Here is a 27171-nt window from a genome sequence, read left to right on the forward strand (position 1 = left end):
TAACAAAGTTATAACTATGGGATGATGAAAGGTTAATGGATGTCAGATTGGGATAAGTCTATGTTATTTTAAACCGGAACCATATCCATAAAACTGCTTATACAGTAGCTTTTTGTTTTCAGGTAGAATTTCGAGAACATGAAACAAGGAATTTCTGTTCCTAATACAATGTAGCTGTATATTTAAAAATGAATGATTCCGTTTACGTAGTACTGTCTTCATGAGACATGCGTTTAAACCGAATCTTTTCCATGAAATTATTTATTTCTAAATTAAAACACAACAATTAGAAATAAGGACATACCTTTACGACATACGTACATACCTTTACGACAGTTCTCCGAGTTGGACCATAAAAATGGACATTGCTGGCGTTATAGGAGTTCCGTGGCCATCTCGAAGACTATAAAAACGGAAGAGATTAATTCGGTAGATTGCTTAAAAAAAGATGCAAATGAAGGTCCAAGCTACCACGTTTAAGGGCTAAGAAGGATAATAAAGCTGTTTACACACACCATGTGTCTGCGGAGAACAGAAATTTTATCTGATAGAATGAGAGACGTATCTCGGGCTTCTGACAGTTCATGACGAACATGTCGATCTTTTTGGCATGGCCACGTGTCTGTCTGATTTGCAGGCAAACTGGTACCCATGGAAATGATCCAGCACAAGACAAAACTACCAATGAAATATCCTGTTTTAAAATCAAGAAAGAAGTATGATCGGTATAAACAGCTATAATTTTTGACAATTTGTTTTAAAGTTTTGAGAGGGAAGATCCTACGAAATTGTTCTAACTATTTCAAATAATATGATCTAAATCTGATTCTCTACCCAAAGAGTTATTTTGCTCTAAGTGTCACATAACGTTACGAACACATTTCTTTAGACCAAAGCAAGTTTTTTATTCGCAAAAAAGTACTTAAGTCTTGGTTATATGAGTGAGAAATAAGATGTCAAGTTCTTTAGATGTGCAATTATAATCATACCTTTCATCCTCATGAGCGGTGAAGATTTGACTGTTTAAACACCTTCTCAATTGGTTCACGAAAAAACAAGAATACTATCTTGAGTTTGGCTACAGGCCTTTTATACCTACATGATTGAGTCATGTATTCTACTTTAAGCGCTAACAAGCTGAGAAAGGAAGTTGAAATTTCTTTGTTAATGTTTAAAAGTAATTTAGACTTTGACTACCAGTTCCATTTTGTGTTCATTTCAGGCCTCCAGTAAGAAGCGTTTCTTTTGTGATGGAGTGCTAATGTACCTTTGTAATAAGGTTAATTTCTGAATAGTTATGTTCCTCCTTAACTTGTTCCGTAGTCAGGTAGCACCCTTACGTGTGTGAAGTGACATCCACTTGCAAAAGAAGTTTCTCGTAATTATACCAAACATTCAACTTTGGTATAACTTAAGTCGTCGACTTTTTTTCAAAAAGCATGACATCCCCATTTTTTTTTATTTTGGTAAGTTTATCATCTAGATGGAGTTGTTACTATTCGCATTAGCCTCAAAGTGCTAATCGGGAGAAATGTATAATGAAACAACTCGAATGTGACACGTGACGCACAAACTTTTTCAGGCCCAATAAACTTGAACGTAAGTAAATTTAGTTGAAGGTTTTTGTGAAAAGGATATTGAATTTGAATATGGTCGTTCAACGTTTCAAATCAAAAGCGGACGAAGTTATTCTAACAACTTCAAAACAGTAGCAACAGGGGGATAGCAAACCAGCTCATCAATAAAATTACTACAAAGTTTCGAAGAAAAATTATATTCTTTGACAATTCTAGAGAAACATATATCTATATTAAAGGACGATTCTAGAGAAATATATATATATATATATATATATATGGCATGGCTTAGACGATACCACAATGGTTGGATCGTTTGGGGTGACCATATTGGTTCTCCTCCATCCTAGCATTAGCACTGCACTGATGAGGCCCAGAAGGCCGAAACAGTACTGTCTGCAGTTAGATATAGCTCTTTGGCATACAAAGCTTTGCTTTCATGTCCAAATTGAGCACTCTAACTAGGATGAGTCATTGCTCTGCAATTGCGCATGCTCGCTAGTGTACTCTAGTTTGAGCACTCTGGCATGGCTTAGACGATACCACAATGGTTGGATCGTTTGGGGTGACCATATTGGTTCTCCTCCATCCTAGCATTAGCACTGCACTGATGAGGCCCAGAAGGCCGAAACAGTACTGTCTGCAGTTAGATATAGCTCTTTGGCATACAAAGCTTTGCTTTCATGTCCAAATTGAGCACTCTAACTAGGATGAGTCATTGCTCTGCAATTGCGCATGCTCGCTAGTGTACTCTAGTTTGAGCACTCTGGCATGGCTTAGACGATACCACAATGGTTGGATCGTTTGGGGTGACCATATTGGTTCTCCTCCATCCTAGCATTAGCACTGCACTGATGAGGCCCAAAAGGCCGAAACAGTACTGTCTGCAGTTAGTTATATATATATATATATATAAAGTAACGTGATGGATTAAAGGTAAGTGCCCTTAGTTTAAATCAAAGAGTTTTCAAATCCTCAATATAAAACGTCGTCGAGTTAGACAAAGAAAATCATATGGCGATTGAAATATGCCCGCATTTTCCGAAAAACACCCTGACACTTTCATTGACGAAAAGCTTCCTTACATCATAATGTCGTGATGCCGCTGAAATGTTTTCTACAGCTATTTTAAGAAAACACAGGTGAAAGAACCCAGCAGGTGTTAGCTGTAGGTGAGCTCCATCTATCGAGTCTCATTACGTGCATAAACAATTAAGAACTTTCCCGGAATTCAGCTCTGCAGAGAACATAATAAGAACCTCTGTAAAGATTTGTCAGTTCCTTCAAATAACGATTGCAACGTTAGATCTAATTGAATCGAGGTTCTGCATAAACACTAGCCACCATGTTTTCAATCAACTAAACCGCAGACAGTTATTCGATTCATATAGCTCAGTAGAAGTGCAGACCAGTCATCCTTTAGTTATGTAGATATCGAAACGTAGATTAAGAAATATTTGAAGCTGTTTTTTTTTTTAATGCACGAGATAAGCAAAGTATTCAAATTCCTTTGACTGAGTCTGGTTTGCATAAATTTGTGGGGAAACAATGCTAAGCTTGCCACCAACCCCGAACTTAGCTGATCGAATAACGCAACACAATAAGTCTTACAAGAAGTATCTATTCTATAAGTTTTAAAATCGGATTTTATTCCGAATCCAAAAAAAGGAGCTAAGACATCTATGAGTGTTATATTAACGACTACGGTAATTTTTGACCGATATCTCGTCTGGAAGGGTAAGGCTTGGGTGAAGATTGACTTTGATAGGAGAAGTGACAGTGACGTAAAAGTTCATATGCATTGTATTACATATTTATGACGATTACATTACTTATCGTTATGTGAACACTATACAATTAGCAATATGTTTTTTCAAGTAGGAAAAATTTCTCCTTTGATTATTACTTGTCATCTCTGGAACGTCTCTGAAAGTTTTGATTTTTACCCAACCGATAATCAAAGCCAATTCCATGTCCCTAATGATACTGGATAGGAGGAGATGAAAAGGACACACAGCAAATCTCATCTTGTTTTCTTTATTTCAAATTACAGTAATTCATTGAAATTACAACTTATTTTTTATCTAAAATCTACTTACACAGACAGTGTACTTTTGCCGGATTTTAATTGCATTAACATCTTCTCATTCTACTTTTGTGCTATATTAATATAACAATATGGTGTATATCTTTATCTTCCATAGGAAGTACCCAATTGCCGTTATCACAATTATTTGGATTAAATTAAACTAATATCTTACCAATTTATTCGTGGAAAATATTAATATAATAGAACGGTATATATCTTTATCTTTTATAGAAAGTACTCGGGTTTTGCTTTTTCCCTCCCAAGTAAATTTGGTGTACAGCGATACATCTTGAAGAGTTTGTGTTTTTAGATAATGATTCCCTGGTTTGTAGACAGAGTCGATTTCTTCGTTGGGTATCCTGTGGTGTACTGTTGTTCCTTCGTCTTTGCTGCTGATTCAATTATAAAAAGAGACGTTTAGAATACCAGTCCACGTAAGAAATTCCCATATTTTTCAACAAGGAAACATATGTCATTAGAGACACTCTTATTAGTTGTATAATGGGGATTATTAAAAACCAGATCATTGGATAATGCAATTCAAGACTTTTTATTGGCTTAGCCATCATGGTATATGAGCCAATATACCATAATCTAATATCTGTACATTGTAACATCCTGTTTCTTCTTACAAAATAAAGTCGAGAAGATTTGTCTAATATCTTGGGGGCGTTTTTTTAATAAAACAATTATTCCACTCGCGTTTGTTGGATATGAGATCATCTCATATCCAACGCGCGCTCGTGGAATAATTGTTAAATATACCTGTTTCATGGGTGTATCCAGTTACGTTATTCACGCCGGGTGAATAACGTTACAAGGAGGATAAAAAAAAGGTATAATTAAACATTTATAAAGGGTAAAGAGCAATAGGGGAAAAAGAAGCAGTCACATTTTCTTTAAATATTTATATGGGGAATTTGTCTAACAGTATTGTTCCTTTTTCTTCTACCTGACCTAAACTGGCAAGACAGATAGTCTCAACTTTTATTAAAGTTTTGTTTATTTTTCAAAACGGGAATCTCGTAAGATATTATTCCAAGTCAGTCATAGAAAGTGAATTTGTAATTTTTAAAATAAAGATGTATCAAGGACAAAGAAACTTTAAACAGAGAGAGTAAAAGAAAGAAAGAGAGAGAGATTGGGAACGACATTGAGTTTTCTCTAGCCGCTTTCTAAACTTGGCTCCTGACATATTTACCTATGACGTGTTTATGAGGACTGAAACTGAAAGGAGTTCTAGTCGAGATTATTCTAACACCTCCATTATTAATAAAAGTTTTGTCCACCAGCTTCAACAAAAACATTTCCCGTCCTCGCTCTAATTTTCCAGAATCGATTGCCATTTCAGGTCGTAGGCGTGCTACATCAGTGTTAAAAAATACTTTGTCATATCAAGGGAAAACAATACCTTCCCTACAGGGATAGAGCGTCCCCAAACTCATCAACAACTTAGTGACTTTAATGAGACACTGGGAAATTTTATTTTAAAGTTATCACGATCATCTCATTGAAAAATAAGGGTATCGTTTAGGGTGAAATTAATTCTGCTTCGGTAAAAGTTATTCCGCTGTTACAAAAATGAAGAAAGGAAAACATCGTTGAACGATAGGAACATGTTTCATTAGACAGGCGTCTGATTTGCGTTACTCAGGGAGCTAGGAAGTATCTCATTGTCACGTAAAATGCATAATTTTTCTCGGAAATATTTTTCCACGAAAAACGATGCACCTGTCTATCTCAGTGCTGAAGACCAAAAAACATTTTCAAATTCATATCGGTGAAGTCGTCAAAATCAACTCGATTTAAGCGTCCAGAGGAACATGAATTCCCTGGGACGTCAATTTAAAAGTGTATGACTGTCGGGTTGACACGTTCTTTAGGAAAGGATACAGCAACAATTATAAATTATTAGCAGTATTCAGTGTTAAAAAGACTATATTACAGAGGCTTTTTTCTTGGAAATATCACTCAACACGTCGATTTCATTTTATAAACAAATCTGTGATATTCGTTTACATTCAAGACCACGAAACCGTACGGAAAGAGACGAATGGTTTCTCTGGGGAGCTCCCGCGGAATATTTTTACACTGATATCTCCTGACATGTCCTTAAGTAACCAAGGAAGTACGGAGAGGGGGAATTTTATCATTTGGTAAAGAAGAAGTCGGAGAGTATCGCAGTAGAGGAAATTTTGCGGTAGGTAAATAACAGAAAACTGATGGTTTAGTGTTTGAACTGAGTCGATGTACTGAGGAGTTACTGAAACGACAGTATCATATATTTGTAAATGATATCAATAAACCACGGTAGCGGTTTGTTGACGTTATAAAATGCTTCTGTTTCGGAAGCAAACAATTCTTCAGGAAGGGAGACTTCGAATTATATTCTTAATCAGATTTAGCTGGGGCCGATGAAAAGGAGATTGTTTCGAAATGAAACAATCTGGTAACAGAGAGGAATTGAATTCATTCCGTGAATACTAGTTGTCATAAATATAGTTCGACGCAATCAGGCTATAGTACGAAATATTACAAGGCTTCGGTGATGACTCAGTTGCGGATGTCTATTATTTCTCTCCTGTTATTTACCACCGGTTCGACTGGACGGAAGTCCAGATCATTATGATCAGAAAGCACCAATTTAGAAATGAGACCCACGATCGTTTTACTTCTGATTCATTAGCAACACAAAAAATGAGTTAGGATGTAAACAATTAAGAGTTTGAAAGTTACAACTATATTTTATTTGACTGGAGAAGCGTTGAATTCACTGAGCAACACTTGTGCCTATAATCATTGTAAATTACAAGTTTATCTTGAAACACAAACACTTTCGTTTAATTGTGCACTTTTAAAGCTTTAACTTTAGCATAAAACTACCACATTTGTGTAATAAGCCAAACGATTTACGACCCAGTATTTTACATCAATTTCTGATTCAGAAAAATAGTATCCATCATGCACGATGTGCCCAATACTAATAGTCCCTTCCTATTCCCATGGGAATCATTCTCATCCGAAGGTAGACCCTACCAACGAGGTCTCCATTCAAAGATATTTGTAATGTTACCCTAGCCTGTCCGATCTGTTATTGATATTGCTATCAACATTTAAAACTACTAACTGACATTTTGTCATAAAAAAACTGCGAACGCAAGTAAAGCCGAAACAAGGATTAATTCTGCATTCGACATACTTAAGTTTACGCTTCTCTTTTAGGTTGAATTTTAAGCTACCAACATTAGTTATTCAAAGAAGATTCTTATTAAATTATTCTTAATAAATTAAGTCCTCTTGTGAAATCAAACCTCAGACCGCTGGATCCACTCTCTGCAACTGAGTCAGATGACTCTTTGATGACTATGGGCCATTAGTCTTTACTACACTTAGTCTTCAGAATCTTTTTGAAATCAATGTCCATCTCAAAGAGGCTCGAATAGAGATCATTCAAAACCAACGACAAGCGAAGTGATACGCTATGAGCTCTGTGGGTGAGCTAGAATTCAGGAGTCCTGTTGAGTTCTGGGATCTGATCTGAGAGGTACGAATAGGCATGACTGCTGAGACATGGCTTCCACTTATCCTAGATCCCACATGTGCTGTTGCATTTAAGCCCTAAAAGGAGAGAGACCACCTTAGTGAAGCTTCCATTCGTTCAGTTCAGTTTCTTCAGGACAGTCCCTTTCAGGACATGGGAGGGTAAATATAAATTGGAATAACGCGTGTGACGAATGCAGGAACTCTTCTTCCTTATTACCTAATACGAGTAAAATAAAGGGAAAAACGCCACATTGACCAGTTTAAGAGGCCTGTAAAAATGCTTTGAGAAGAATTGCTCATGATAAAAATGTTAATTGTCTGGCATTTGAGAGTATCTGTTCGACATCTTCGCGTACATTTGTGCTAATTCTCACGAAATGTCTGCGTACTTACCAGAGTAAAAACGATTTCCAGTTTTCGCAGATACGAAATCATGTTTCGCAGTGCGCTCTCCAAATTCATCGACTAGTGAACGGCTGCTGCACCCTCAGGGAATCTCCGGAAACTGACGATAGAATTTTGAATCAAGGATAGGAAGCTGCTCAGAATATTTTGATCAGTAAAGAGAATTGTTCCAGGCTGAAAACAAGTTGATCATTAGCCGTAAGAGAATATTGTTTCAGAATAAAGTGAAATAGCAGTAAATAGTACCATTTTCTGAAATGGGACGACAGAAAAGGTCTGGATGTAAAAGGGTTTCAAACACCTGATATTGAAAACATTTGAGGTGAATAGTAAGCCAAATGCATGTACCTGTAATCTGCTTCTATTCAGCGGTTGTGGCAAAGAGAACGAAAACTCGGCAGTTGTCCACTGGTCAGCTGGGGTGAGCCATTGCTTGGACTAAACGAAACAGTAAATTGATCATAGAACAATTGAACAAAGACAAATGAACATGAAAAATATCAAGTATAGTGTGTACAGTAAAATAAAAAACTGACCCTCTCGGTCACTAAATCAACCGATTGCACAACAGAAGGATCCATCGGCTGATCATGAATCCATATGTCTAAACTAAACTCGAAGCCAATTGGGAATCATGCGGTGAAAATATCACATTACTCCCTAAGAAAGAAACTAATTCATGAGAAAATCCATCAAGTCGGCAGCCCCTCAGAGAATTAAGTGGTTAATTTTTCAGCATAAAACTTTTGAAAGTAATTAGGAATTAACTGAATTCTTTCTTGATGAGGAAGTCGATTCATAGATAGCTGATTAATTGAGTGACTGACTGACTGACTCAGCGACTCACTGACTTAATAACTTAATGACTCAATGACTCGCGGACTAACTGACTCACTGAAAGAATGACTTATTCAGTAACTGCATAAGGCCTAAATCTTTCATTGCTGAAGGACCTACCGAGAACCCTAACTTATCACCAGACTCAATGACTCACTGGCATTCTTCCTTACTGACTTAAACGAAACTAGATTAATGTATGAAAAAAAAAAACAGACTTACTACATTCACATACGACCTATGAACGTCTCCTCCGAGTATCAACGACATCGGTAACAGATGTTTTATCAAACCTCGAGCTGTTTTGCTGACTTTACAGTAGGAAGAATGTCTATCAACAGGTGCACCATTCGTCGAGGATAACAGAATCGTCATGGCTATCCTGGCTACAACTGCTTTCCGTCTTAAAAATCCTTAAAAGAACAAATGCATATCAAATGTTTTTCATCAATCGGGTCAGTCGGCTACCGAATCAAAATTAATCCTTGTGTACTCAACGGAAATTTTTATTTACGTCGCAAAGTCGATATCATACACGTAAGGTTATAAATCGCAGTTTGAAGAGTTGCAAATAGTTTGGTAGTTCTCAAGCTTTGCTTCTTTGACAAGTAAAAAAGATGCCTTACCTGTCATTTTGCTTTCCTTGATTCTAAATTGGCAAGGTTTTTGCCACTTCTTGTCTTTAAGTCTAAACTGAGAGAATCTTTATTGGTGAACGGCTTTTATATAGTTTCTTTCAATATATAGTGTCTTTCTTTATATTGTGTCTTTCATTTTTCAAATGTGGCAGCAATTGCAATGGTGTGTTCCTATAATTTGTGGTTTAAATATAATGAAATATCCCCACAAACCAATCAGATGGCTATTTTTTTTCCACTCTTGCAACAACAACACATCTAAAAATTTTAAATTGACGTTTTGATAAAACCGAATAAAGTGAACACTAAGCTCGTTTCAGTGAGGTGAAGAGATTAAAAAGTCACTTTGAGCCATGTTTTGAAAATCAGGAAACTTTCAGTTCCTTTAGTCTGGGTTAAACTTCGCTCTCGAAAGGTAAACTTACTCACTTTGCGTCATGTTTCAGTACTTGTGGTTTCTGTCTCGGATCCGTTGTCGGCATTGAATTATTAATTCGGGAAAAAGAGACGGTATTTTCTTTTTTATCATAATTTTGTAGGGAACAGAGCTGCTTTGATTTTAGACTTGAACCAATTGCGAGAAGCTTGAAGATTTAAAAAACAAATAGCTATTTGTTACAATCTTGCATTGTTAGATAGAAGTCAGAGGGACAAAATTTCATTAAAGAAGATTCGAACAAATACTCGTTTTATAACCAGGTGGGGAAATTGAAAGTTAAGTTTTTCTTGAAGTAATTGTAACAACGTGAACATTTCAGGGTAATTTTGGGTGACAACAGCAAGGATGGCAAGATATCATCGATTACGAAGAACAGAACTTCGTCGGAACGAAATTCATCGATCGGAACACAATTGCAAATTGGGGACGTTTTCCAAGAAAGGCCACTTTTCCCATACATATTAAGTCGATAAGATTTTTCCCCCGAAGAAGTAGCGTGTCCAAAGACGTATTTGGAAACTGATCGTGGCCGTGACGGCACAGTAACATGATTCTCATGTGAAGGGTTAGTATTTGATTGTTGCTTTGCGATTATACGATGTACGCTTTTGGTTGGTGCGCTAAAAAATAGAAAATACAAACTACAGGGAAGAGATATCTGTTTTTGGCTGTGACATCAATAAATTATATCACAAAGTGTTCCCTGCACTGGACTGTGGGCGTCGAATTTTGGTCATCTCAAGAACCACAAGGGAAGAGCTTTTTTAAATAGTTTGTGAAGTTTCCATATTCAAGCTTGGCCTGTAACACAACTGAGGCCAATTTGCAAAGGAAGCACAAATTTCACACTTGACGTTTACGTATTCAGTCGTCTCGTATGTTATGAATGAAGAGTTACAATGAGCAAACTTGATTGAATTTGACCTTGTACTTTGTCGTCTCGATCGAGTGACTTCAGGAATAAGGCGTTTTGCACACTTCCCTCATATACTTTCGAGCTTACTGGATCATAACAACACCAATCCAATTGACAAGGCAGCTATTTTCTAAAGAGGAAGGAGCAAGACTACTTGCATCGTGAAAAAATCAGTTTGGACTCACAAGTGTACGCGTTAAAATTTGACCGATAAGGAAAGTTAGGAGACTCTTTATCATGTTGCCTACAACTACAGTTTGGTTTTTGGCGAGTCTTTATAGGACTCAACGTCTCGACTCACGACTCTCGACTCAACGTCACGACTCACGTTGAGAATGATCTGGAAATAGCCGTTCCATCACTTTAATTGCACGTAATGCCAATTTCAACTGCAGATGACCCGATCAGCATCAGGACAGTTGGCAAAACACCGTTGGCGAAACCACAAACACTGAACAACTGCATCTCAAAGGAATTTACCAAAACTTCATTTTCTTTTCAAAACAATATATAGCACTGGCCAAATGAGACCGAACAGCTTGCCAGGAATTTATCCTCAAATCAATGTTATCGATCATCATTTTACAAACAATGTAACATATGATCATAATTCTACTTCTTAACGCTTTCTCTGGCCAACCTTTTTGAGGTATTGAAATTTAACATAAAGTGAGCAATACATCCGAAAAGAAATGGAAAGACAGAAAAAGCGACGATATGAAACACCATTCTCCCATCTTTTCATAGTCTTGAAAAAATTGAAAAGTTTGAGAGTTGAGATGAATATATTACAGATGTCACTAGTAACGCCATACAACAAAATACACAATTAACGACATAGCGGCTCACGTGCTAACATACCGATAGGAAAGTATTTGCATTCTCTGTCAAAGGCACTTATAGTTTAGTTCCACAGAATGTAAATACATTCCTTATTCTCGAAAAACGGGCAGTAGTTCTTGCTTGTGTGACTCTCTACTCAGTTCTGAAAATCCTGGTTTAGAGGAAAACCGACTTCAAAACTCCACATCTTGTGGAACTAGATTTTTTTTCTCAGCCTTAACCAAGAAGCGTTAGATGAGATAATTAACAACTATTCACCAAAGTGGAGGTGGTTAGTGGTGGCAATAAAACTTTCATTCTCCCTCATTTTGAATATTGTTGCCCCCTCTTACTTGGATTGGGGAAAGTGCAAGCGAATCGGCTAGAAGATGCCAACTATTATATTCTTAGATCACTGCTAGGTTATCTCAAGTCTACCCTTTATGATGAATTGCTGCGAATCTTGAATATGAAAACGTTAGACCAGAGAAGGAAACAACAATCCCTTATTCTGTTATATAAATGTTTGCATAACGACGGTCCCAAATACATCAGAGATTTTTTTAGTTTTAGGGAAACTATGTACAACCTGAGAGGAACCGGCATTAATTTGTGCGCACCTAAATTTAATTTAAATTTTATGAAAAAATCTTTCACTTATATGTGTGCGCAGCTGTGGATTGGATTACCTACAAGTGTAAAACTGGCCAATGATATCAACCTTTTTAAGAAGCTATTGAGAATATTGAAACTTTAGCTGCTTCTCAATTTTATACTTGTATTTAAGTGACTCTCAATTTCATTGTACAAACTTAATTTTTAATTTTAATTTTAAATTATTTAAGCTATTGCTTCACCATTTTATACCTGTATTTAAGTGACTTCGAATTTTACTGTACAAACTTAAATTTTAATATCAATTGTTAGTTATTTTAATTTCTAATCAATTAGGTTTTGACAGCATGTATTAGGTTTTTTAGATTCTTAATCTTAGAGGCACGTACGTATTTTGAACGAGCTCTATGAGCTCCTTGACGCTACGTGGGTAAATAAAGTATTGATTGATTGATCCACCGCTAACCAACGACACTGAGGTGAATAGCTGTTTTAGTATATACTAAAACAGTGAGATAATATACACTGCTTCGTCGTTAATTTGAATGATTTCTTCGCTTGTCACGGATGCAAACCGGGACGCCATTTTTTCCCGAGTTGCTCGGAGGTAAACAGCAAAGGATATTCGGAGTTTGACTAGCCAATCAGAGCGCGCCTTCAACGCTATCCACTGTTTTAGTATATACTAATTGTTGATATCAGTTGTTCGAAAATTCCGCCTTCAAAGGTTTTCAATCACATCATGGTCACGCATTTTTCATTTCAAATATCAGTAAATCAAGACGCTTTTGTGCAGGTTGAGTGATAAGGAAAAACTGCTCCTTAGACTCGTTCCCTTGATGCGTTGTTTTCTCATTAAACCAGGCCGTCTAAAATAGATACTAGGAACAAATCTTCCTGCTAAGCCTGCTGGGTTCGCAAAAATAACGCAAAAAATCAAAGGACATAATCTAAGCTGTCACCTTTACCCGGAATTCCGTGCCTCTGTGTTGGTATTCTAAATAGGAACAAGAAGTGATTTAATAGGTTCAGAAAAGAGTCAAAAGGTGGAGCAAGACGCTGAATCATAGTTTCCACGTTCAACTATTACTCTCTTGCTAAGAGCGCCAGATAACTCAGTTTGAAAGCTTGTGGAGATCATCACCAAAGACAAGTCCTTTACTTCTGTGGTTTTTATTAAATTATGCCACAATCCTAACAGTAGGCTGTAATTCGATCCTGTATTTTTCCTTTTATTCTCATTTCTTAGGACATAAGACCTTCGTCACTTTCACAAAGTCCACTTGCATTAGGACGATGTTAGTGTAAAAATCCTCTAGCGTAGCTGATGCTCTTACAGCAACTCCATAAAGTGTTAAGGCCGAGGGTGCTGCTGTTCTTGGGGTCTGGGTAACAATTGGAACACCACGAACTGAGCTGAGAGTGGAGTTACTGACAGCGGTCGTGCTGGGGCGAATACCTGATGTTCGCGGCTGGTCAGGCTTCAAAAAAGAGGGAAACATGGGCGACTTAAGAGTTTTTTCTAACCAGTATTGTTTTATGTTAAACTCAATGCAACGTCATATTTGTAGCATTCGAAGAATGAGCGGTGCAAACAGCACACTATGAGAACTGATAACAAAAAAATTTAGGCCTGCTAGACAAGTCTTCATCATCACAGCGTGAAAAGGATTTTTATCTGCAAAAACACTGCTATTAGGTAAGTTTAAACATCATTTTAACCGCCATACCTTTAATGCACTTTGAATTGCGCGAACAAAAATCATGATATTTCCAACTTTCCACTTAATTTCTTGTAGTTGATGTGTTACATCTCTAGCCACTGAGAAAGAGCCGAGTTGCCTTTTTAACCTTCTTATAAAAGGCATAAACACTTTCAAAATACGATAGTTCACTTCCAATGTGCTTCGAGGCTGCAGATGGAAAACGCTCAAATTAGTAAGGTTGAACAGAGGTCAAGCTGCAGAAGGGAAGAGCCTCATACTGTGAAATTTCATGGAATTTTCCTGGCACTAAAGACTGTTCAAAGGTCAACCGCCCCCGGGGTTTGCCTTTCCTTAATGCGTTTGGAAGACCCTAGAATGATAACAATGCCACCATTTATAATTTCATATCTGTGTCTCATCATTGTTTCACTTTCCGTTTGTTTATTCCTTGTTTTCAACGTTTTCAACGAAAAAAGCAATTTAAATTTCATGATGCTTACTAGCGCATTCGGCTGGTGGTGGTTTTCGAGCGAAAGGGTTCATGCGTTGTTCAAATAAAAAACAGCTAATTGAATGTAACAATCGTAAAGATGTAAAGAAGTATGATGTGCCTCTCACCGTGGTTTTATTCGTAGCCTGTAATTGTTGGATAGGTGTAACTATTAACTTTACGTTAGCCGTTTGGTAGCTGTCATTCAGCCATCTTTTTTCCTACAATTGAAGCAGAAAAGTGATGCAAGGATAGGTCAATTTAAAATATTTTTTACTCTGGCAGTTTTCCCTCTCTTCCGGTTGCTTGCTTTGTTAGTTTTTAGGAATCACCAAGGCTCCCCCTTTACAACCTTGGGACACGTTCATGGTACTTCAATCCGCTTAACGCGTCAAAAACTGCGATTGAGGAGATTTCTCGTCTATTGCATCCTTGTCTCCCAACTCTCAGTAGCAAAATCTTTAATGCTGCCCTGTACAAAGTGAAAGAGTACTTGATTTTCCTTATTTTCAATTTCATTAGCTGCACTTAAATGACTCTATAGTGGGTCACAACCTTTTCCATTATGTGTAAGATATCTTTCAATGATTTCTTCGGCTTAGTGGATATGCTAACATCATGCATCATTCGTAAAATTAAACTATTAAAGATCTCTTATAATATATAAAGTACATAGATATTGGTTAAGAATGCTTACAATGGTTTCTTTTGTCTTGAATACATCTACGCCCAACTCTAGCAGCATTGGAAGCAATTTATTCAGTTGAGCCTTTGTGTTCGTATCTAACTGGCATCTCTTCTTAGTAATTGCTGTGGACGATGTGATCAGTATGGACAAGACAGCAAGCAAAACTATAAAAACGGACAGATGAGACAATTAGGCAAGTTGTCGGCACATACCAAGATATTATTAAGTGTTTATTAAAAACCTCTTGTATAAACCTAGTCGACTTTGTATAGAAAGATCATTTGTATGTTCGCTGCCATGGAAAAATCGCCTGTACTAAAAGAGGAAATTTATGATCGGTAAGTAATTTCACAAAACTTCTTCTTTTCGCATTAACTTGTTGCCTTCCTTTATTATCAGAGATTCCCAATTTCGAACCAAAATCAAAGTAGACCCAAAAGCAGTATATTTGGGGGACACTTCGATTACATTGCAAAAACTTACCTTTCATTGTTTGAGTGTTAGTCTTGGCAAAAACTCCAATAGTTGCCTATATTCGTGAGTATAATAAGGTTCCACTGAGACAAATCGAACTAGGCAATCTTATATAGTCATCATGTCTATGTCAAATTTTATATTTAAACCTAATTTACATACAGGTTCTTGGAGACTCAGAGTCGGTCATTTCCCTCCGTTATGAGAACTTTGATCCGGTAAAACAGGTGAATTTAGTTCCTTTGGACTCTGATTTCAATGTCAGAGGCAGTGCCCTGCAGAGTGGCGATGCAAGGAAAAAGATAGTATGCCGTAAGGGGATTTTCGGTAACGACGATCATAAATCTTTTTCTGGTACATTTCGTGTGCTCTCTCGAAGCATTTAACTATTGGAGCCTTCATCCTGGAAAAAAATTGCCCGAGTGAATTCTTATATCATACTGGATAGTGCTAATAAGTCCCCCTGGCATTGCGTGGTCCTTGATTCCGAAGTCTTTAGGGAAACTTTGTTACACCGGTACCCCATGTAGTTTTTAATCGCCGTTATTATGCATTAAAGCAATTTAAGGATATTATGGATTGAGTTAGATCACAGATGTCTCCATCAAAGATCAAAGACTATGATTTATCTCTCTTCTTTTCATCCAACTGTTCTTTAGCTACTATTCTACCTCTTGCTTTTTCTAATCTTTTGAAATGTCCTACATTATCACTCTTAGACAAACGTAAGAAATTTACATGACATTGTTTTTGATTTGACCATGCAGACATTAAAAATTAACCAGATAATTTTGCCTAACAGGCTCAGTGACGAACATTCGTTAGACTGATCAGCTGGTTGTACCAGATGATCACTTGTTCTTACTAACGCTACAACAGCGTCCTTATTATTAATTGCTGTTATGTTATATTCCCCTACGTCAAAGTACAAAAAAAAAAAATATAGTAATATTTGCCTACATAATTTATTCGAAATTGAATTTACTTCGCTTTATGTTGAAACGGTTGACTAGCCTTTTCGACATGAAATAGTTTTAAAACGCGCCATTGTAGTGTACCACCGTCACTGACAATCATAATCGGACAATCAATATGTTGTAGAAATGACTGAGTGTAGTACAAAAAACAACATCTAGTGCATTTTAATCTCAATCAGAGCACGTATGCATGTTGACAATTGAATAAATTACTTCATTTTTTCCAATAAGAGACGGTCTGGGACGTAGAATACATAGAAGTTCGGTTCAGATAATGGCTATACGATAATTCTTGCTTTATTCATCTGATATTCGCAAGCAAAGGTGCGTGGAGTAAATCAGTTTTACAGTAAAGAGAACTTCTTCATACGCTTTTATTTTGAATCTTGTCATAAAAGTAGGAATTGGCTGACGTCACTTTCATTTATTTTTCACTGTCAAGCAGTCATACACTATTTTTAAACACTGGATACTTTCCCGTTAATATTATAAGCGTCCTCCCTGTGTTTAAATCCTGTCTTAATCATGCTTGGTATCCAGGATATCGATAATAAGAAACACCTTTTTTTCAAATATCAAAGGAGCATTTTATCGTCGACGATCAGTCGCTGATCTTTTCTCTGCCTCGTAAACACATAGTTTTTTCATATTTAATCAGATACTGTTATTGTTCCAAAACAATTTTGCGACCGAGTTAAAACGCGGCAGGTAATTTCACTTGCAAAAACACTAGCTACCATGTTTTCAATCAACTAAACCGCAGACAGTTGCTCATCCTTATTTTTTAATTCCTACCGTGAGCTCAGTAGAGGTGAAGACTGACGGTTTTGATTTATCTAGCAAAGCATTTTTTCAAATTCGTAGTTTTGATCTCCTAGTTTTTTTTGACATCGAAGAAAAGATTAAAAACTGATATTTGAAGTTGTCTTTTTTCAAGTGCACGACCTAAATATAGTATTCAAATTCCTCTGTTTGATTTTGGTTCGATTATATTTATAAGGAAATAATGTTAAGCTTGCAACCCCAGACCTGGCTGATCGAATAACACAACACAATAATTCTTAAATAGCAAAAATATTTATTCTTTAAGTTATAAAATCTGCTATCTGAGAATTTTATTCCGGATTCAAAAAAGGAATCAAGGACATATATGAGTTTTATATTAACTACTATATCATAATTTTTGACTAGTCTTTGGTCTGGAAGGGTAAGGTTTGGGTTAAGATTGACCTTGATGGGAGAAGTGACTGTGGTATAAAATCTGTTACATTCAATATGCACTGTATTACACATTTACGATGATAAAGATGCTTGTCGTTATGTGAACTTTGTGCAATTGGCAATGCATTACTTCAAGCAGAGAGTGTAAAGTATTTATACGGGATTAAATTACATTATTATCTTTCCAATTTACTTTTGTGATATGTATTTATCTTCTGTGGGATATACCCACTTGACGTTATCGTTATTATTTCTATTACTTTTTTTTTACTCGAATATTAGTTTTTCCTGCAGATCTTAATTGCAAGTTCTTGTTTCAATTTTCTCTGAATGAGTATTAAGTGTTTCTACAAGTCCATAATATATTTATTAATGCTATTAATGCTATATTAATATAATAAAACGATATATTTATTTATCTTCCATAGGAAGTAAACAATTGAATTTATAATAATTATTTCTTTTACTTTTTTTACTTGGATTTTGGTTTTCCTACAGATCTTAATTACAAGCTATTCTCTTAATTTTCCATAAATCAGCAGCAAGTGTTACTACGTGTCCATAAAATTCGTCCAACGTAACTTTGGTGTGCAGCAAAACATCTTGAGTAGTTTGTGTTTTTAGAGGACGACTCCCTGGTTTGTTGACAGTACCATTTCTTCGTTGGGGAGCCTGTGTTGAAGGGTTGTTTCCTCGTCGTTGCTGTTGATATAATTACAAAGAGAGACGTTTACGCTACCAGTCGACATAAGAAATCCCCACATTTTTCAATAAGTGAATATACTAGCGATATTAGAGACACTCTGAATAGTTGATCACTTATACTCATTATTTTCTATATCGAACTATGAAATGAAATGAATTATGAATTACTTGCTACATGAAGAGTTAATTCGTTTTCGTAATCCGAGTGAGATTCACTTTGCTTTAATGAGAAGGGTAGTCAAATTCAGTATTGCTACAATTCCAACAAAAACAAGGCAGAATATCCTGATGTAGCTACCTTTTAATTTGAGTAAGAGGATGAATACAGGAAACCTCACATCATTTGTATGTTGAAAGATCCGTGCAAATACAAAACAACACTTACAATCATTCTGACGATTCTTTGCAGGTGATTTATGAGTGCCTTGGTGTGATTTTTGATAGACCCGAGTTCGTCAATAACCAGTCCTTTAACATCTTGGAGTCGGTTCAGTTGTCTCATGGAACTTTTTATGGCTGACATAAAGATTTTCAAAATGCGGAAGTTTACTCTGAGAATCTGCCTCGGCTAGAAAATGAGAAAAATATATCTATGAAAAATTTTTTTTAATAAAATGGAGATAATGCCATACCTGTTTTGTCTTGACGTGGTTACCTTGACGTAGTTAACTTATTTAGTTAATCAAGTTCATTAGCAAATTAAGCTATGATAAATGGTCGTAAGTTACCTACGTAATGAGCGTTACGTGCAGTGACTTACAAAACTATTCTGAAGGTCAAAAGATTAAGTGAGAAACTGTTGGTTAAACTGTTGGAGAAACTGTTGTTTACCGTATTTGCTGTTTTATTGAACCTTCCGAGAGGTACGGTGAAGTCAACATTGGTTTCCTTGAAAGGGTCCTTCCCCAATTTTCTTTCCTGTAAGGTAAATAATCAGAATAATTAGAACAACATGACGAATGATACAAAAACTGGGAAACGCAACACCCTTGTTTTGCGAATGTTTAAGCATATATGCCATTATGTTTCAACTGAATATCCAGACATCATCAAAGTTATGAAAAGTTATAACTTAATGTAGTAGACAAAACTTACAATCGTGTCGGTAAGGACAGTGATTTCATTCGCCAGAGACTGAGAGAGACTTAATGCGTTTGAGAGCAGGACACGAGCTCTGGCGTCCTTTTGGCATAGCCGTGACTGGAAAGGACGTGTAATTATAACGGGTAAACATGTCGCTACTGTGATGATGCAGCAAACGTGAAAACTCACTGCAGTGAACACTGGGGTAAAAAAAGCATAACTACAATTTAGTAGGTGCAATTAAAAAACAGAAACATTGTCTTTTACTAGTTCAACTGGGCTGCATGGTTAAACTAAGGACATATAATAGAAAACGAAATTCAAACTAAAAGTTTTTATCGGAATTGAAAGAACTAACCCTTGACTGGGATATTTGAAAAATCATGGCTGGTAATGATATCATTCATATTCTTCAGTTAGATGTTTAACTTGGCATTTATGAATGCAATATCGTTGTTAGACTTGTTTCCACTTTATTATTCGCCGGCAAAAAAAATGTAAATTTATATCACAGTATATGTAAACAAGATGAAAAATAAATGTGAAATATTTTTTGAAACTCTCATGGGCATACTCAATTTCAACAATACGTTTTCTTTGGTAGCTTTCTAGACTTGTCTCCAGACATATTTACCTATGACGCACTATACTCTGATGTACTCCGGAACCTCCAGTATCAATAACCTTTTTGTACACCTGCTTCAAAAAAAAAGCATTTCCCGTCCTCGCTTTAATATTCCAGAATTGACCGCCACTTCATTTTGTAGGCGTGTTACATCAGTACCAAAAACACAATGCAATATGAAATCGAAAAAAAAAAAAGCTGTAAGGCTAAATTACACCTTCTCTTTGGAGATAGATCGATAGATGAAAATTGCTTAACCTTCCAAAGACCCAAACGGATCAACCGTGACCACAACGGCTTAAATAAGACACTGGGAAATTTTATTTTGAGGTTACAAATTCATCTTAAGATAAGCGTATACTTTGAGGTGAATTTAGTTCTGCTGCGGTCAAAGTTATTCTGCTGTTATAAAAATGAGAATAGGAAAAAACATTTTTAAACAAAAGGAACATGTTCCGTTAGACATGCGTCAGATTTGCGTTACTGAGGGAAGTGGGAAGTATATCACTGTTAAGTAAAATGCAAAACTTTTCTCGGAAATACTTTCCCTTGAAAAATGATGCCCCTGTCTAACTCAGTGCTGTGGACCAAAAAAGAGATTCAAATTTATATCGATGAAGGCGTCAAATTCAAATCGATTTAAACGTACAGAGAATCCGGTTGTAAAAGTAGTAATGTATCATTGTCATCTTAACACTTTCTTTGGAAAAGGATACAACAACAATTATAAATTGTAAGCAATATTCGGTGTTTAGAAGAGGCGTTTTTCTTAGAAACATTAGTCAACACATCGATTTTATTTCATAGAAATCTGTAATATTCGTGTAAACTCAAGACCACGAGACCGTGCGGAAGGAGAGGAATGGTTTCTCTGGGGAGCTCCCTTGAAATATTTATACACTCGATGTCTCCCGCATGTCCTTAGGCAAACAAGAAGGCACAGAGAGGGGGGATTTTATCATTTGGTAAGGAAGAAGTCGGGGAGTATCGTGGTACAGGGAATTCCACGGTAAAGTAGAAACAGAAAGCTGATGATTTATGTAGTTGGACTGAGTCGTTTTAAGAGTTACTGGAACGAAAGTGCATCTATTTGTAAATGATATCAACAAACCGCGGTGGCGGTTTGTTGACGTGAGACAAAAGTTTCTGTTTTGGAAGCAAACGATTATTTGTGGAAGGGACAGACCTCGACACATACTCCTCAGATTTAGCTTGGGCTGATGTGAAGGAAAATTGCTTTTAAACTAAAGTTATACAACGGTAACGGAAAGGAACTGAATTCATTCTGTGAATCAAGTTGTTATAATATAGTTCGATGTAATCATTTATTTATAGTGTGTAATATTCAAAGGCTTCGGTGTTGATTCGGCTGCGGATATTTATCATTTCTTCCCGCCACTTGGACTGAACGGGAGTGTAGACACGAACAGAAAGCACCAATTTAGAAATGAGATTCACAAGCGTTTTATTTCTGATCCGTAGCAACACAAAAAATGAGTTGAGTCGTAAACAATTAAGAGTGATAATGTTACAAGTCATTTCATTTGACTAGAGAAGTGTTGAATTCACTCAACAACACTTGTACCTATAATGATTGTAAATTACAAGGTTATCTAGGAACACAAACGCTTTCGTTTCATTGTGCACTTTTAAAGTTTTAACTGCGATACCATATTTAAGTAATAAGCCAAACGATTTACAACCCAGTATTTCACATCAATTTCTGATTCAGAAAAATACTATCCATAATGCACGATGTGCCACAATACTAATAGTCCCTTGCTATTCCTATTGGAATCATTCCCGCCAGAAGTTCAGTAGACCCTGCTAGCGAGTGGAACAGGTCTCCATTTTGTAAGGGACCCTGTCAATCTGAGCCTTAAACCGTTTTAACCTGTCCGATCTGTTATTAATATTGCTGTCAATATTTAAAACTAATAACTGACATTTTGTCATAAAAAACTGTGAACGTAAGTTAAGCCGAAACGTTATCAAGGATTCTTTCGGCTTTCGACATACTTAAGTTTACGGTTCTCTTTTAGGTTGAGTTTTAAGTTACCGACTTTAGATTTCAGATCTGTAAACGTATTTACTTAAGGAAGAAAATAATTCTTAATAAATTGAGTACTTATGTGGAATCAAACCTCAGACCTATGGATCCACTCTCTACAACTGAGCCACAAACACTCTTTGGCGACTATGGGCCATGAGTCTTACTACACTTAGTCTTCAGAACCTTGTTGAAATCAACGTCCATATCAAGAAGGCTCGAATAGAGATCATTCAAAACCAACGACGCGCGAAGTGCTACGCTATGAGCTGTGGGTGAGCTAGAATTCAGGAGTCCTGTTGAGTTCTGGGAAGTGATCTGAGAGGTACGAATAGGCATGACTACTGAGACATGGCTTCCACTCATCACAGATCCCACATTTACTGTTGCATTTGAGCCCTAAAAGAAAAGATACCACCTTAGTGAAGCTTCCATTCGTTTGGCTCAGTTTGTTCAGGACACTCCCTTTCAGGACGTAGGAGGGTAAATTGGAATCAAGCATGTGACGGATGCAGGAATTTATTACATAACAAGAGTAAAATAAAGGGAAAACGTCGCATTGGTCAGTTTAAAAGGCCTGTAGAATGCTTTGAGAAGAATTACTAATGATAAAAATGTTAATTTTCTGTCATTTAAGAGTATTTGTTTGACATCTTCATGTACATTTGCGCTAATTCTCACGAAAAGCACGGATCACATTTACCAAGTCATTTATGAACCAAAAGTACATGCACTTACCAGGGTAAAAACGATTTCCAGTTTTCGCAGATACGCAATCATGTTTTGCAGTGAACTCTCCAAATTCATCAACTGATGAACAGCTGCTGCACCCTCAGGGAATCTTCGGAAGCTGACGGTAGAATTTTGAATCAAGGATAGGAAGCTGCTCAGAATCTTGTGATCAGCAAAGAGAATTGTTCCAGGCTGAAAACAAGTTGATCATTGGCCGTAAGAAAGTATTGTTTCAGAATAAACAGCAATAAATAGTATCATTTTCTGAGATGGATTGGCAAACAAGGTCTGGATGTAAAAGGGCTGGAAACTCCTGATATTAAAAACATTGGAGGAGAATAGTGAGCCAACCTGTAATCTGTACCTGTAATCTGCTTCTATTCAATGGTTGTGGCAAAGAGAACGAAAACTCGGCAGTTGTCCACTGGTCAGCTGGGGTGAGCCATTGCTTGGACTAAACAAAACGGTAAAGTAACGATACAGCAATTGAACAAAGACAAATGGTCTCAAGTATAGTGTGTACAGTAAAACAAGAAACTGACCCTTTCAGTCACTCAATCAACCGATTGCACTACACAAGGATCCATCGGCTGATCAATCAATATATCTAAAGTTAACTCCAAACCAACCGGGAATCAAACAGTGAAAATATCACATTACTCCATAAAGAAGAAACTATTTCGCGAGAAAATCCATCAAGTCAGACAATTCAGTTGTCAATTTGTCAGCATAAAACTCTTGATAGAAGTTTTGTTGGAATAAAGAATAGAGAATTAATTGAAATGAGAATTAACTGAATTCTTTCTTGATGAGGAAGTTGACTCATAAGTAAATGATTAATTGAGTGACTAACTCACTGACTTACTGATTCACTGACTTAATAACTTAATGACTCAATGACTCACAAACTAATTGACTCACTGAAAGAATAACTTATTCAGTAACTTTATAAGGCCTAAATGTTTCATTGCCGAAGGACCCACCGAGAACCCTAACTTGTCGCCAGACTCAATGACTCGCTGGCATTCTTCCTTACTGACTTAAACGAAACTAGATTAATGTATGAAAAAAAAAGACAGACTTACTACATTCACATACGACCTATGAACGTCTCCTCCGAGTATCAACGACATCGGTAACAAATGTTTTATCAAACCTCGAGCTGTTTTGCTGACTTTACAGTAGGAAGAATGTCTATCAACAGGTGCACCATTCGTCGAGGATAACAGAATCATCATGGCTATCCTGGCTACAACTGCCTGCCGTCTTAAAAATCCTTAAAAGCGCAAATGCATATCAAATGTTTTTCATAATTCAAGTCAGTCGGATCGGTTACCGAATCAGAAAGAGTCATTGTGTATTCAACGAAAACTTTTATTTACGTAGCAAAGTCGATATCATACACGTAAGGTTATAAATCGCAGTTTGAAGAGTTGTAAATAATTTGGTAGTTCTCACGCTTTGCTTCTTTGACAATTAAAAAGGTATGCCTTACCTGTCATTTTTCTTTTCTTGATTGTAACTTGCCAAGGTTTTTGCCACTTCTTGTCTTTAAGTCCAAACTGAGAGATTCTCTAAAAGTGAACGGCTTTTATACAGTGTCTTTCTAGTCATTTTTCAAATGTGGCAGCAATTGCAATAGCGTGTTCCTATAATTTGTGGTTCAGTATATGATGAAATATCCCCACAGACTAATCAGATAGCGATTTTTTTTCGACTCTTGCAAGTTTTACCAACAACAACGCATCTAAAAATTTAAAAGTGATATTTTGATAAAAGCGAATAAACTGAACGCTAAGTTCGTCTCAGTGAGGTGAAGAGATTAAAAAGTCACTTTGAGCCATGTTTTGAAAATCAGGAAACTTTCAGTTCCTTTAGTCTGGGTTAAACTTTGCTCTCGAAAGGTAAACTTACTCACTTTGCGTCATGTTTCAGTACTTGTGGTTTCTGTCTCGGATCCGTTGCAGGCATTGAATTATTAATTCGGGAAAAAGAGACGGTACATTTTCGATCATGATTTTGTACGTAACAGAGCTGCATTGATTTTAGACTTGAACCAATTCCGAGAGGCTCGAAGATTTAAAAAGCAAATAGCTATTTGTTACACTCTTGCATTTTTAAAGGAAAGTCGGACGGACAAAATTTTATTAAAGAAGATTCGAACAAAGACTCGTTTTATAGTCAGGTGGGGAAATTGAAAGTTAAGATTTTCTTAAAGTAATTGTAACAACAAGAAAATTTCAGGGTAATTTTGGGTAACAACAGTAAGGATGGCAAGATATAATCAATTATTAAGTACAAAACTTCGTTGGAAAGAAATTCATCGATCGAAACATCAATTAGGGACGTTTTCCAAGAAGGGCCACTTTTCGCATGCATATTAAGTCCATGTTTTCTCCCGGTAGCGTTATCAATGAAGTGTTTGGAAACTGATCGTGGCCGTGACGGCGCAGTAATATAAATTCTCATGTGAATGGTTAGTATTTGATTGTTGTTTTACACCCCAGTAACTACGATAGACGATTATATGATGTACGCTTTTGGTTGGTGCGCTAAGAAGTAGAAAATACAAACTACAGGAAGACTTTTAAGATTGGCTGTCTGTTTTTGGCTGTGACATTAATAGATTAAATTAGGACGTTTTCACATTGCATTCGCTTGGGGACGTTAAATTTTGGTCTTCTCAAGAGCCCCAGAGGAAGAACTTTTTTAAATAGTATGTAATATTTCCAAGCGTGGCCAGTAACGCAAAGCCAATTGGCAAGGGAAGCACAAATTTCACAGTGGACGTTTACGTACTCCTATCAGTCGTCTCGTATGTTGCAACTATAAATAAAGGGTTACAACTGGACAAACTTGATTGAAATTGACCTTCTATTCTGTCGTCTCGAGTGACTTCAGAATTAAGGTGTTTTGCACGCTTCCCTCGTATACTTTTGGGCTTACCGGATCACTGACAGCACCAATCCAATAGTAAGGCAGCTTTTTTTCTAAAGAGTGAGGAGAATTACTATTGCAGTAAATGGCTTGAACCCGGGGGTAACAGTCCTTCTCAGGACTACACTCACCCGGACGATCAGACTACACCTCCACAGAATTACTATTTACATCATGAAAAGGTCAATTTGGACTCACAAGTGTATGTGTTAAAATTTGACCGATAAGGAATGTTAGGAGACTCTTTTTGTGATTGTGTTGCCTACAACTACAATTTGGGTCTTAGCGAGTCTTTATAGGACTCACCGTCAAAGCTACCAGCATGACTCACGTCGAGAATGATCTGGTAATAACTGTTCCATCATTATAATTGTACATAGTGCTGATCTTAACTGCATATGACCTGAGCAGTATCAGGACAGCTGGGAAAACACCGTTGGCGAAATCAGTCACTGAACAACTGCGTGTCAAAGGAATTTACCAGAACTTCTATTTTCTTTTCAAATGAGACCGAACAGCTTTCCAGGGATCTATCCTCAATTATAGTTCACCACTAAATTTTCTCCGGTTCTTATTGGTTTAAATCGATCACGTGACGTGATAGTGTTCATCCGTGGAGAGACACTATCAGCCCATAGTGCCTGCCCGCGGAAGATACCCGAATGGATAGTGCCCGTCCGCGGAAAATACCTGGATTGATAGTACTCATCCGTGAAAAGTTTTGAATAGTTTGACGGCCGCGAAGTTAGGCAGATCGGAAAAACAGTGAGTTTTCAATTCTGACAGGTATAACGTATTATTTAGCCAATGTACGGTTGCGCATTATTGACATTTGTGACAAGCTGTAGGCGCGGAAGAAAATTTAGTGGTGAACAATAAAAACAAGAGTGTTTCTGTCTCGGAACTATCGGTCTGATAGTTGCCCCTTGGAAATTTGATGTTCTTAAAACTAGCATATTTGTTTTAAGAACATCAAATTTCCGCGGGGCAACTATCAGCCGATAGTTCCTCGACAGAAACACTCTATTGTTTAAATAAATGTTATCCATCATCCTTTCACAAACAATGTAACATGTGATCATAATTGTGCTTCTTAATGCTTTCTCTGGCCGACCTTTTTGAGGTAACTTACATACTAGTTGCAAATTATTTACATTCTCCGTCACTGGCACTTATAGTTTAGTTCCGCAGAATGTAAATACATTTCTTATTCTCGTAAAACGGGCAGTAGAACCCATAATGTAAAAGTTCTCTAGCCAATTCCCGCGGCTGTCTGATTTTAGGGTTTCGTCCTTCCCCCGCCGAGCAGGAGACACCAACTTTTCAGGTAGTATATTCCAGTATATATCGAAGGAATATTTCTTTTAATTTTTGGAAGGATTACTCGTGTCGTTCTTACCTCATCGGCATAAAATACTAGAAATTGTTTTGTAGCTTAATCTGACCGTAATGAAATATCTCCTGTTTTGAAACACTTCCACTAAAGGAAATTAAGCGAGGTGCTTCAGATTACGTTAAACTCAATAATAAAAAACTACCAGTTCTTGCTTGTGTGACTGAAAATCCTGGTTAAGAGGAAACTGACTTCAAACTCACATCTTA

The 27171-nt window shown here is 36.7% G+C and overlaps 1 long non-coding RNA gene across 1 annotated transcript; it reads left to right on the forward strand.

Moving 5' to 3' along the window:
- Window positions 1–5427: 5427 nt before the first annotated feature.
- On the forward strand, window positions 5428–18771 carry LOC148742171 (uncharacterized). The gene is made up of 2 exons (XR_015998538.1): window positions 5428–5866; window positions 18552–18771. It is a non-coding gene; the product is annotated as an uncharacterized LOC148742171 (long non-coding RNA).
- Window positions 18772–27171: the final 8400 nt, after the last annotated feature.

The sequence above is a fragment of the Stylophora pistillata genome, chromosome 1, assembly GCF_964205215.1.
Source record: "Stylophora pistillata chromosome 1, jaStyPist1.2, whole genome shotgun sequence".
NCBI classification, from domain to species: domain Eukaryota; kingdom Metazoa; phylum Cnidaria; class Anthozoa; order Scleractinia; family Pocilloporidae; genus Stylophora; species Stylophora pistillata.